This window comes from Scardinius erythrophthalmus (genome assembly GCF_964197995.2).
Source record: "Scardinius erythrophthalmus genome assembly, chromosome: 15".
NCBI classification, from domain to species: domain Eukaryota; kingdom Metazoa; phylum Chordata; class Actinopteri; order Cypriniformes; family Leuciscidae; genus Scardinius; species Scardinius erythrophthalmus.
The window spans coordinates 14,049,894-14,060,089 of record NC_138235.1 but is presented as its reverse complement, the minus strand read 5'-3'; positions in this window follow the sequence as shown (position 1 = coordinate 14,060,089).

Here is a 10,196-nt window from a genome sequence, read left to right as displayed (position 1 = left end):
AGTGACTTACAAATGAGGAACATGAGAAGAAATTGATCATAAATGTAAAAAATATATATTTGCAGTTTACTATGCCAATTGAAAACATCTATACAATTTAAAGAAGATGTGAAATACAGAAGCAGAGAAAAGAGTGTTTATGATAGTGCCCAGGAGACAAAGCTCTAAACTGGTAAGTGTGACTTGGAGACCTCTCCTCTCCAGGAAACCTTAAGGGTTCTCTTGCCATGAGGAAAGGATCGAACCATTCAAGTGCAATTCTGCTTTTCTGATGATCATTACCTACAGCTGTTTACACATTTCTGATCACCAAGAGAGCAGCATCAAAAGAAAGGAGAGGGATCACCACCTACAGCAGATTAGTGGGGTGGGTGTTGAAAAGAGTTTCTTTGTTAAAGGAACTGTAGGAGCATTAATTATTTGATCTTTATTATTGGTTATTCACTGTCACGTGAGCACTGGTGATCACTTCCGTTTTCTTTATTATTTCCTTTGGCGGATTGTTTGATGCTGTGTTTGGAAGGGGCGAGTTGCGGGAGCCAACTTTCTGTTGACCGTATTGCGTTCATTGCTGCATATCAAGATACAATAAAGCTGAAATCAAGATACGATCCTCATCGTCAGTCTATTATTTTGGTAACTAGCGTCCGATATTGCAAGTGAGTGCGAGCGAGTCACGAGCCATCCCGCTACATAACCTCTACGTGGCTATTGGATGCCGCGAACATTAGTCAACAGAAAACGGCGCTTTGTTTTTAAGGAGATTTCATTCAAGCGCTGCATTGGGACGCAGTTGTGGATTTCATTCAAGCGCTGCATTGGGACGCAGTTGTGGATTGCAAGAAGAAACGGACACGAGAAGCAGAGCACTTGAACCGGTATGTGATTCAGATTATTATATATCTGCTTGCTGGTTGTCTATTGGAGACGCTACTTTGGTTGTGCTTGATGTGGAGCGCGGATACGTTTGTTTGGATAAACTACGGTGGGCTGGAAAGTGCGTAGCTTGTGTCATGTGTGTTTCACGTAGCGCTGGGATTTGCACAATTGTCGCGTGCGATTGAACGGATTGCCTTGAAAGTTGAATGTGTCGCTAAAGTTGTTTGATGAGTGAAAATGGATGAAGATGAGGCTGATGTGCTTATGGAGAGTAAAAGGGAGCGTAAGCTCACCGCAAAGGCTTGGGAGTTAAAGATTGAATCGCTACAAAAGGACCGTAAATCCAAAGTGAATAAAATAAAAAATGTGATTGCTTCAATGAAAGAGCTTATGCAAAATGATGAAAATTCATCCAAAGTTTGCTCTTTGCTGGAAACATTGAAGCTTTTGAGAGATGATGTCACTTTGTTGCATGAGAGTGTGATTCCTTTACTTCCCGCTGAGGAACAAAATAAGCAAAATGAATGGTATGGCTCAGTTTTTCGGTTCAACAAGGGATTTATAGAAGATGTGGAGCAATGGCTGTCTGATCTTAAACCTATGAAACCTTCACTGGCTCCTACCATAGCAGCAGCATCTGAACAGAGTAAAGAATGTCATCTGTCATCTCATTCTGCAATAGATGGAATACCAACAATAACAATGGCGGTTCAAGGGCAATCCCCTTCAAATGACTTGTTGCCTGCTGCTGAAACCTCTGATGCAAATGCAAATTCACAAAGGATTCCAAACCAAAGTAAGGAATGTAATGCATTGACGTGTGAGCATTTCATGGATGATATCAAACCAACTGATAGTATTTCAAATGTATTCAGCAAAAAATCAAGTAAAAGGAGCTCTTCTTCTGGTTCACGATCTAGCAGATCATCTACATCATCTGCTCGCCTTCAAGCTGAAGCGGAAGTGGCGGCTTTATTAGCCAGTCAGCAAATGCTGCAACAAAAGCATGAGGTGGAAGAAGAAGAGGAGCGTTTAAGAAAGAAGAAGGAACAAATTGATCTTCAAACTAAATTAGCCGTGTCTATGGCTAAAGCCAATGTGTATAGGACTGCTGCATCAGAACAAAGCATGCATTTGGAAGTAACAAAATCAAGAAAGGAGAAGGATGAAGTGATCCGCTCTAATTCAGTGGCAGTGGCATCAGTTCAAGTCGACACGCATGTTGAGTCACAGTCTTTGCTTCTTAATTCATCAGGAGGTGCAAGAAATAAGGAGAGAAATTTTCAGCTTCAGCCTGTGCAACAACTAAGGTCCACAATACAATTTCAGCCAACTGCATCTGTGAATGGGCAGCTAGTCAGTGATCGTAGTAGCAATGTGCCTGTTTCAGGACAATCACTAACTGATGGAGAACCAGGAAATATATTGCGTCTTATGGAAAAGCAAAATGAAATTACTGCCATGTTGGTAAAACAGTGCAATATTTCATTACTTCCTCATAGAGATATTATATCTTTTGATGGCGATCCTTTGCAATATCAATGCTTTATACGTTCATTCGAGGAAGTTGTGGAAAAAAGAGCAAACAACTATGGTGATTGTTTTTATTTTCTTGAGCAGTACACCCGAGGTCAACCCAGAGAACTGGTCAGAAGTTGTCAACACATGACATCCACGCAGGGTTATATGAAAGCTAAGACCCTACTTAAGGAACATTTTGGAAACGAACTCAAAATCTCTTCAGCATATATGGATAAAGTGCTCTCTTGGAAGTTCATTAAACCTGAGGATACAAGGGCTCTTCAAGATTATCATCTTTTTCTTAGAGCTTGCTGTAACGCTATGGAGGATGTTCGTTATATGAAAGAGTTAAACTTGGCTACCAACATGCAAATAATTCTTTCAAAGTTGCCTTTTAAGCTCAGGGACAAATGGAGAGCAGTGGCATGTGATCTGCAGGAAAAACGTAAGGATCCAGCATCATTTAAGGACATTGTGGATTTTGTAGAGAAGCAAGTAAAAATTGCAACAGATCCTGTGTTTGGAAACATCTTAGAGGCTCCCTTTGGTGGAGGTCGAAGCATGATTCGTTCCAAGACTAAGGGAAGTAGTTTTGCTACCACTGTTACTGTATCAGGTACGGAAGATGTTAGGAAAACTGTGCCAAGAAGTGTATCCTGCCTTTGTTGTGGAGAAGAACATTTCTTGAATTCCTGTACTGTTCTTGCTAAAAAAATCCATAAAGAGAAGTTGGACTTTCTGAAGAAGAAAGGAGTCTGTTTTGGCTGTCTATGTACAGGCCATATTAGCAGAGATTGTAAGAAGCGCATAACATGCAGAGTGTGTGGCTCAAAACATCCCAGCATCCTTCATGTCTTTCAGCGAGATAGGCCAGAGGAACCAAAGCAAGTAGTGGGCAGTGCTCTGATTTCTGTTCAGTCCAGTAGTCTTACTGGGGCCGGTGAAGATGCTTGTGCTTTGTCCATTCTACCGGTATGTGTCAAGTCTAAGAATGGAAATAAAATTGTGGAAACATATGCCTTTTTAGATCCAGGCAGTTCAGCTACCTTTTGTACAGAAAGCCTTATGAATAAGCTTAATCTTTCTGGCAAAAAACTGAATATTCTGCTTAAAACTATGAATCAAGACAAATCGGTTTCCAGTTATGTTCTTAAGGATCTAGAAGTTGCTGGATTGGATCAGACACATTATTGTTCACTTCCTGAAGTATATTCCCAGGAAAGTATGCCAGTTTCTAAATCCAATATTCCCATGCAGAGTGATCTTGTTCGATGGCCTTATCTAAATAGCATACACTTGCCCTCAATCGATGCAGGAGTTGAGCTCTTAATTGGAGCAAATGTACCAAAGGCACTGGAACCATGGCAGGTTGTTCGCAGCCAAATGAATGGCCCTTATGCGGTAAGAACCATACTTGGATGGACAGTGAATGGACCGCTTAAAGGAATGGAAAGGAATGAAACTTTTTGTAATGACCAGCCTCATGTGACTGTTAACAGGATCTCTGTTTCAAAATTGGATGAGCTTTGGGAACAACAGTTTAAGTCCGATTTCCCGGAAAATGCTCTAGATGAACTGGTAGGCATGTCTAAAGAAGATAATCAGTTCATGGATCTTGTGTCTCAGTCTGTAAAACTGATAGATGGTCATTACTGCATTGGTTTGCCCCTCAAGAATAAAGATGTGGTCCTACCAAACAATAAAATAGTTGCAGAACAGCGGGCTTTGAGTCTGCAAAGAAAATTCAGAAAAGACTCTGCATTTCAAGCTGATTATGCTGCTTTCATGGAAGATGTGATCTCCAAAGGATATGCGGAAAAGGTACCTGTGGAGGAACTCGAGAGGCATGATGGTCGTGTGTGGTACATACCTCATCATGGGGTTTACCATACGAAAAAGAAAAAGATCAGGGTTGTTTTCGATTGTAGTGCTTCATTTCAAGGAGTGTCATTGAATGGACAACTACTTCAGGGACCAGACCTAACGAGCAATTTAATAAGTGTTCTTACAGGATTCAGAATGGAGTCTGTCGCTTTAATGGCTGATATTAAATCCATGTTTTATCAAGTGAAGGTTCCTGTGGAGGATTCTGACCTTTTGAGGTTTCTGTGGTGGTCAAATGGCGATTTGAGTAACGACTTGGAGGAATTCAGAATGGTTGTACATCTGTTCGGAGCTTCTTCATCCCCAAGTTGTTCTAATTATGCACTCAGGAAATGTGCTGAGGACCATGGAAGTTTGTTTAGCCACAAGACGGCAGAGGTCATCCGGAAACACTTCTATGTAGATGATTGTCTTACTTCAGTGCCCACAGAATCTGATGCTATTCAACTATATAAGGAGCTTCATGCAATGTGTGCCAAAGGTGGATTCCATCTGACCAAATGGATGAGCAACAGTCGGAAGGTGTTGAATTCCATACCAGAGGAAGACCGGGTGAATGAGGTAAAGGACCTTGATTTGAACCATGTTGCGCTTCCGATGGAAAGAGTACTAGGCGTACAGTGGTGTGCCGAATCTGACACCTTCAGATTTAAGGTAGTAATAAGGGAACGGCCCTTTACCAGAAGAGGGATCCTTTCTGTGGTTAGTGCAATATATGATCCTCTTGGATTTTTGTCTCCAGTGGTTCTTTCTGCAAAGAAGATTCTTCAAGATCTTTGCAGGGAAGGTGTTGGATGGGATAGTGTTATACCCATCAAATATGTACAGAAATGGAGAAGCTGGCTCGAAGATCTTCATGGCTTGGAGAAATTTGAGACAAAAAGATGTTTGAAACCTGTGGAGTTTGGAGAAGTCTTGGCAGCTCAGTTACATCATTTCTCGGATGCCAGTGAAGAAGGCTATGGCGTTGTTTCTTACCTGCTTCTCCATAATAGTCAGAACATTGTACATTCCGCCTTCTTGATGGGTAAGGCTCGAGTAGCACCAGTGAAATCTACCACCATTCCCCGCATGGAACTTACAGCCGCCACTCTCGCCAGTCGAATGGACAGACTATGGAAAAGAGACCTAAGGATGAAATTACAAGATTCAGTTTTTTGGTCTGACAGCACTGCTGTGCTAAAGTACATACAAAATGAGTCCTCTAGATTTAAGTGTTTTGTTGCCAACAGAGTGTCTGAGATCCTGAGAGCATCCCATGTGGCTCAGTGGAGATATACAAACTCTGCTTACAATCCTGCTGACTTTGCCTCAAGAGGGCTGAAGGTGGATCTTTTACTTCGGGAGAAGATGTGGACATTTGGCCCTCCCTTTCTTACTGGTTCAAAGGAAGAGTGGCCAGATATGCCAATTGATTTGGGAAAGAGTTTGGTTCAAGACCCAGAAATCAAGCAAGAACTTGTGGTTAACACTCTACTGGTTCAAACTGAGGAGGGATCTAGTGCTGTAGCTCAGCTTATTAATCATTATTCATCATGGACACGCCTGAAGAGGGCTGTGGCCTGGATCCTTAGGCTGAAGAAAGCCCTACTAGCTCTAAGTAAAAGTAGGAAACAATTGAAGGAAACTCTTGATTGTACTGAATCGAATCAACCACTGGAAGTTATCAAGGGAAACATGCGTAAACCACAATCTAGTGTAAATGAAGGCTATCTTTCAGCGGATGAGCTAGAGGAAAGTGAAATGTCGATTATACGCTTTTCCCAAAAAATGAGGTTCCCAGAGGAATTGGTATCTCTACAAAGAGGTGAAGACGTGAAGCAGAGCAGTCCTCTGTATCGTCTCAATCCAGTACTTGAGGCAGGTGTTATAAGAATGTATGGACGTCTAGATAATTCAGCCATGCCTGAAGAATCAAAACATCCAATAATACTGGCAAAGGATCAGCATATTTCTGAACTTCTGTTAAGGCATATTCACAATGAGGTCGGGCACAGTGGACGGAATTACATGTTGGCTAAGCTACGTCAACGATATTGGATACCAGGAGCAAGTACTGCCGTACGGAGAATTTTGTCCAGATGTGTAATCTGTAAACGACTTCAAGGAACAGCAGGTTCCCAACAGATGGCAAATTTACCTACAAGCAGAGTCTTACCAGATGAACCACCATTTACTCGGGTTGGAATTGACTGTTTCGGCCCATTCGAAATCAAACGTGGACGAAGCACTGTGAAGCGATATGGGGTCATTTTTACCTGTTTGGCCATAAGAGCCATACACGTCGAAGTGGTTGCATCATTGGATACGGATTCTTTCATCCACGCCTTACGGCGGTTCATATCACGACGTGGTCAAGTATTAGAATTACGCTCCGATAATGGAACCAACTTTGTTGGAGCCGAACGAGAGTTGAGGGAAGCCATAAAAAACTGGAACCATGGTAAGATCAGTGATGTTCTAATCCAGAAGAGTATCAAATGGATATTTAATCCTCCTACGGGATCTCATCACGGTGGCATTTGGGAGAGAATGATTCGATCAGTGAGAAAGATTATGAATTCAATCTTGAGGGGGCAGAGTTTAGATGAAGAGGGCCTTCATACGCTTTTGTGCGAAGTGGAGTCCATTATTAATGGCCGTCCTATAACAAGATCATCCATGGATCCCAAAGACTTAGAGGCTCTGACACCCAACCATTTGTTACTTCTGAAAACTCAACCATCTTTACCCCCTGGTTTGTTTGAAAAGGAGGATTTATATGTACGTCGTCGGTGGCGACAAGTACAGTACATGGCCGACCTGTTTTGGAGGAGGTGGATAAGGGAATACTTACCTCAGCTACAGGAACGGCAGAAATGGCTTGTAAAGAGAAGAAATTTCCAAGTGGGAGATGTTGTACTCGTAGTCAATGATGCTGCCCCTCGAAACTCATGGATTATGGGTAAAATAGTCCATACTATACCGGATAAAAGGGGATTTATTCGCCAAGTGAGGATAAAAACAAAGTACAACTACTTAGACAGACCGGTCACCAAGATTTGTCTACTTCTGGAAGCAGAAGAAGACTATAACTGATCAATGACGTACGTACGTAATGACATATGGATATAAGGACTGACTTATGGACGGACTTTTGGACTTTTTCTTTTGTTTGACTGACATGACTTAAGACTTTGACTAGCAGATGCACTGATATGTTTTTTTTTATTATTATTACATGGACAAATGCATACACACACACATACTGTATATGTAAATATTTTGTATATTTCTAAAATGATTTGTATATTGTACAACTGATAAGCTATGTATTTATTATTATTGGTAATTAATGATGATTATTATCTTTATTTTGTCTGTAATAATCATGGGGCCGGAATGTAGGAGCATTAATTATTTGATCTTTATTATTGGTTATTCACTGTCACGTGAGCACTGGTGATCACTTCCGTTTTCTTTATTATTTCCTTTGGCGGATTGTTTGATGCTGTGTTTGGAAGGGGCGAGTTGCGGGAGCCAACTTTCTGTTGACCGTATTGCGTTCATTGCTGCATATCAAGATACAATAAAGCTGAAATCAAGATACGATCCTCATCGTCAGTCTATTATTTTGGTAACTAGCGTCCGATATTGCAAGTGAGTGCGAGCGAGTCACGAGCCATCCCGCTACATAACCTCTACGTGGCTATTGGATGCCGCGAACAGGAACTGTTTGAAAAAAAAAGAAAAAAAAAAAAGTGTAAATGACCAAGACATTGGTGTCATGTCAGATTGTTGGTTTTAAATTCTTGAATTGATTTATCCTTGTTTACCTTGTTTCTAACTGATTGTCTTGTTTTTGGTTAATTGAATGGCACATGTTCATCCTAGTTCATGTCCCGCTGACCTGCTGTGGATAAAACATTTATTTTAATCTCTGATCTATACATTAAAATATGCTAACTGTGTGAAAATGTCACCAATGATGGTCAATAAAATGTTTCTTAAAGTTGAACATTGTGTATCTCCTGTCAGTTGCAGTCGTGTCATTGTTGGGGTTGTTACTGTGTGCCCTTTACACCGTTTTCACTAGCAGATGTCACCAGTTTGGATTGCTATGGATCGCAGAGCTGATATATTTAAAAGTAACAATTAGATATAATTGTAAATATGTACTTTTAAAACATATTTTTAAAAACATTTATTTGAGATTTATATTTTGGTTGTGATGTATAATTTTTATGCTCTGCTTATTTATGTAAAACTGGCACATATAAACAGTGATTTGGGCCACATGAGATACATTACACTTTCCACAGCAAGATTTCATCACATTACATGCCTACATAACTTTAAAAGTGATTTTTTTTTTTATCTTTACAGACTCCTCCACAGGTGAAAGTAAAACTTTTAAAGCCACCACATTACATCATGACATACACTAACAGACAGACACAGTCCTCTAAAATTACAGCCTACTTGAGGGTGTCAAAACAAATAACTGGATGATAATATTGTAACTTACACTGTTACAATATCATTTTAAAATGAGTGCACATTCTTACACAGTCTACACCTTAAGGCTGGAATACACTACACAACTTTTAAAATCTGATCAGATTTTAAAACACTAGGCACCACACTTGCTGACTTTGAAAAACCGGGCATCACTCTAAATGATTGAGGATCAAACACTATCAGAAGTTGTTCCAAAAACTATCAGAAGTTGTTCATAATCTCAGACATGCTCGATATGCTCCAACTGGACGGATTCATAGTCTTAGTTTTTTTTTAGTTTTGTATTGATTAATTAACCATCAGGTTTATACTATTATACACTTATACTAGTTACCATCCTTTGATATTTTGCACTGCATTATGTTACGACCAGCTCAAGCCATAACATAAAAGGGGGATCAAACAGAAATATTCATTCAAAAATAAGATTTATTGAGTTAAACATATCACAAACAGTAACAATAATAATAATAAACAAAAGTCTAGGGTTAAGGGAAAACAACATATTGACAACATGTGTAAGCAAAACACAATGAGCCACTCATGAGGAGAGTATCCCCATGGAGTGCCTGCTCTAAACAAGACACAGCACTCTTTTATACACAACTGATTATCAATTAGAATGAGGAAGACCAATCAGGAACTCCCACATCCAGGACCAATGGGATCAGGAGACTCAGGGACGTCACACCTCCCAATCCAAAAGGAGGTTCTCTAAAGAACCGACAAAAGAAAACAGAAATAAAAATAGAACTGATGCAAAATAATCATTTAAATGTGAATATCCAACATTTAATACTCATCTCAAATCTCACTCCATTTCGCTCCCGGAATCCTGGGCCCTAGGATATCAGAGAGAGATAAAGGAGAAAGAAAAGAGAGAGAAGAAAAGTACCAGACACTACTGGGACAGTCTACATACGCGAGAGAGCATCCGCAATTATGTTATCCTTGCCACGTATGTGCTTAATCTGTAAGTGGAAAGGTTGAAGAACAAGGCTCCATCTCATTATTCTCTGATTCTTACCGCGCATGCGATCTAAGAAAGTCAGCGGGTTGTGGTCGGTGTATACTGTAATCGGACCACATACAGAGCTCAAATAGACCTCAAAATGTTGAACGGCTAAAATAAGGGCTAACGCTTCTTTTTCCACTGTAGAGTACACTTGTTGGTGACGATTGAACTTTTTTGAAAAGTAACTGACTGGATGTTCGATTGCATTAGAATCCTCCTGTAGAAGAACAGCGCCAGCACCATAAGCGCTTGCATCAACAGCAAGTAGAAAAGGGTTTTCAAAATTAGGAGTAGCCAACACCGGAGCATTTGCCAATAAGGATTTGGCGTTCTCAAAGGAACACTGACATTGCTCTGACCACTGAAATGGTCTCTTAGGGCTTAACAAATCAGTCAG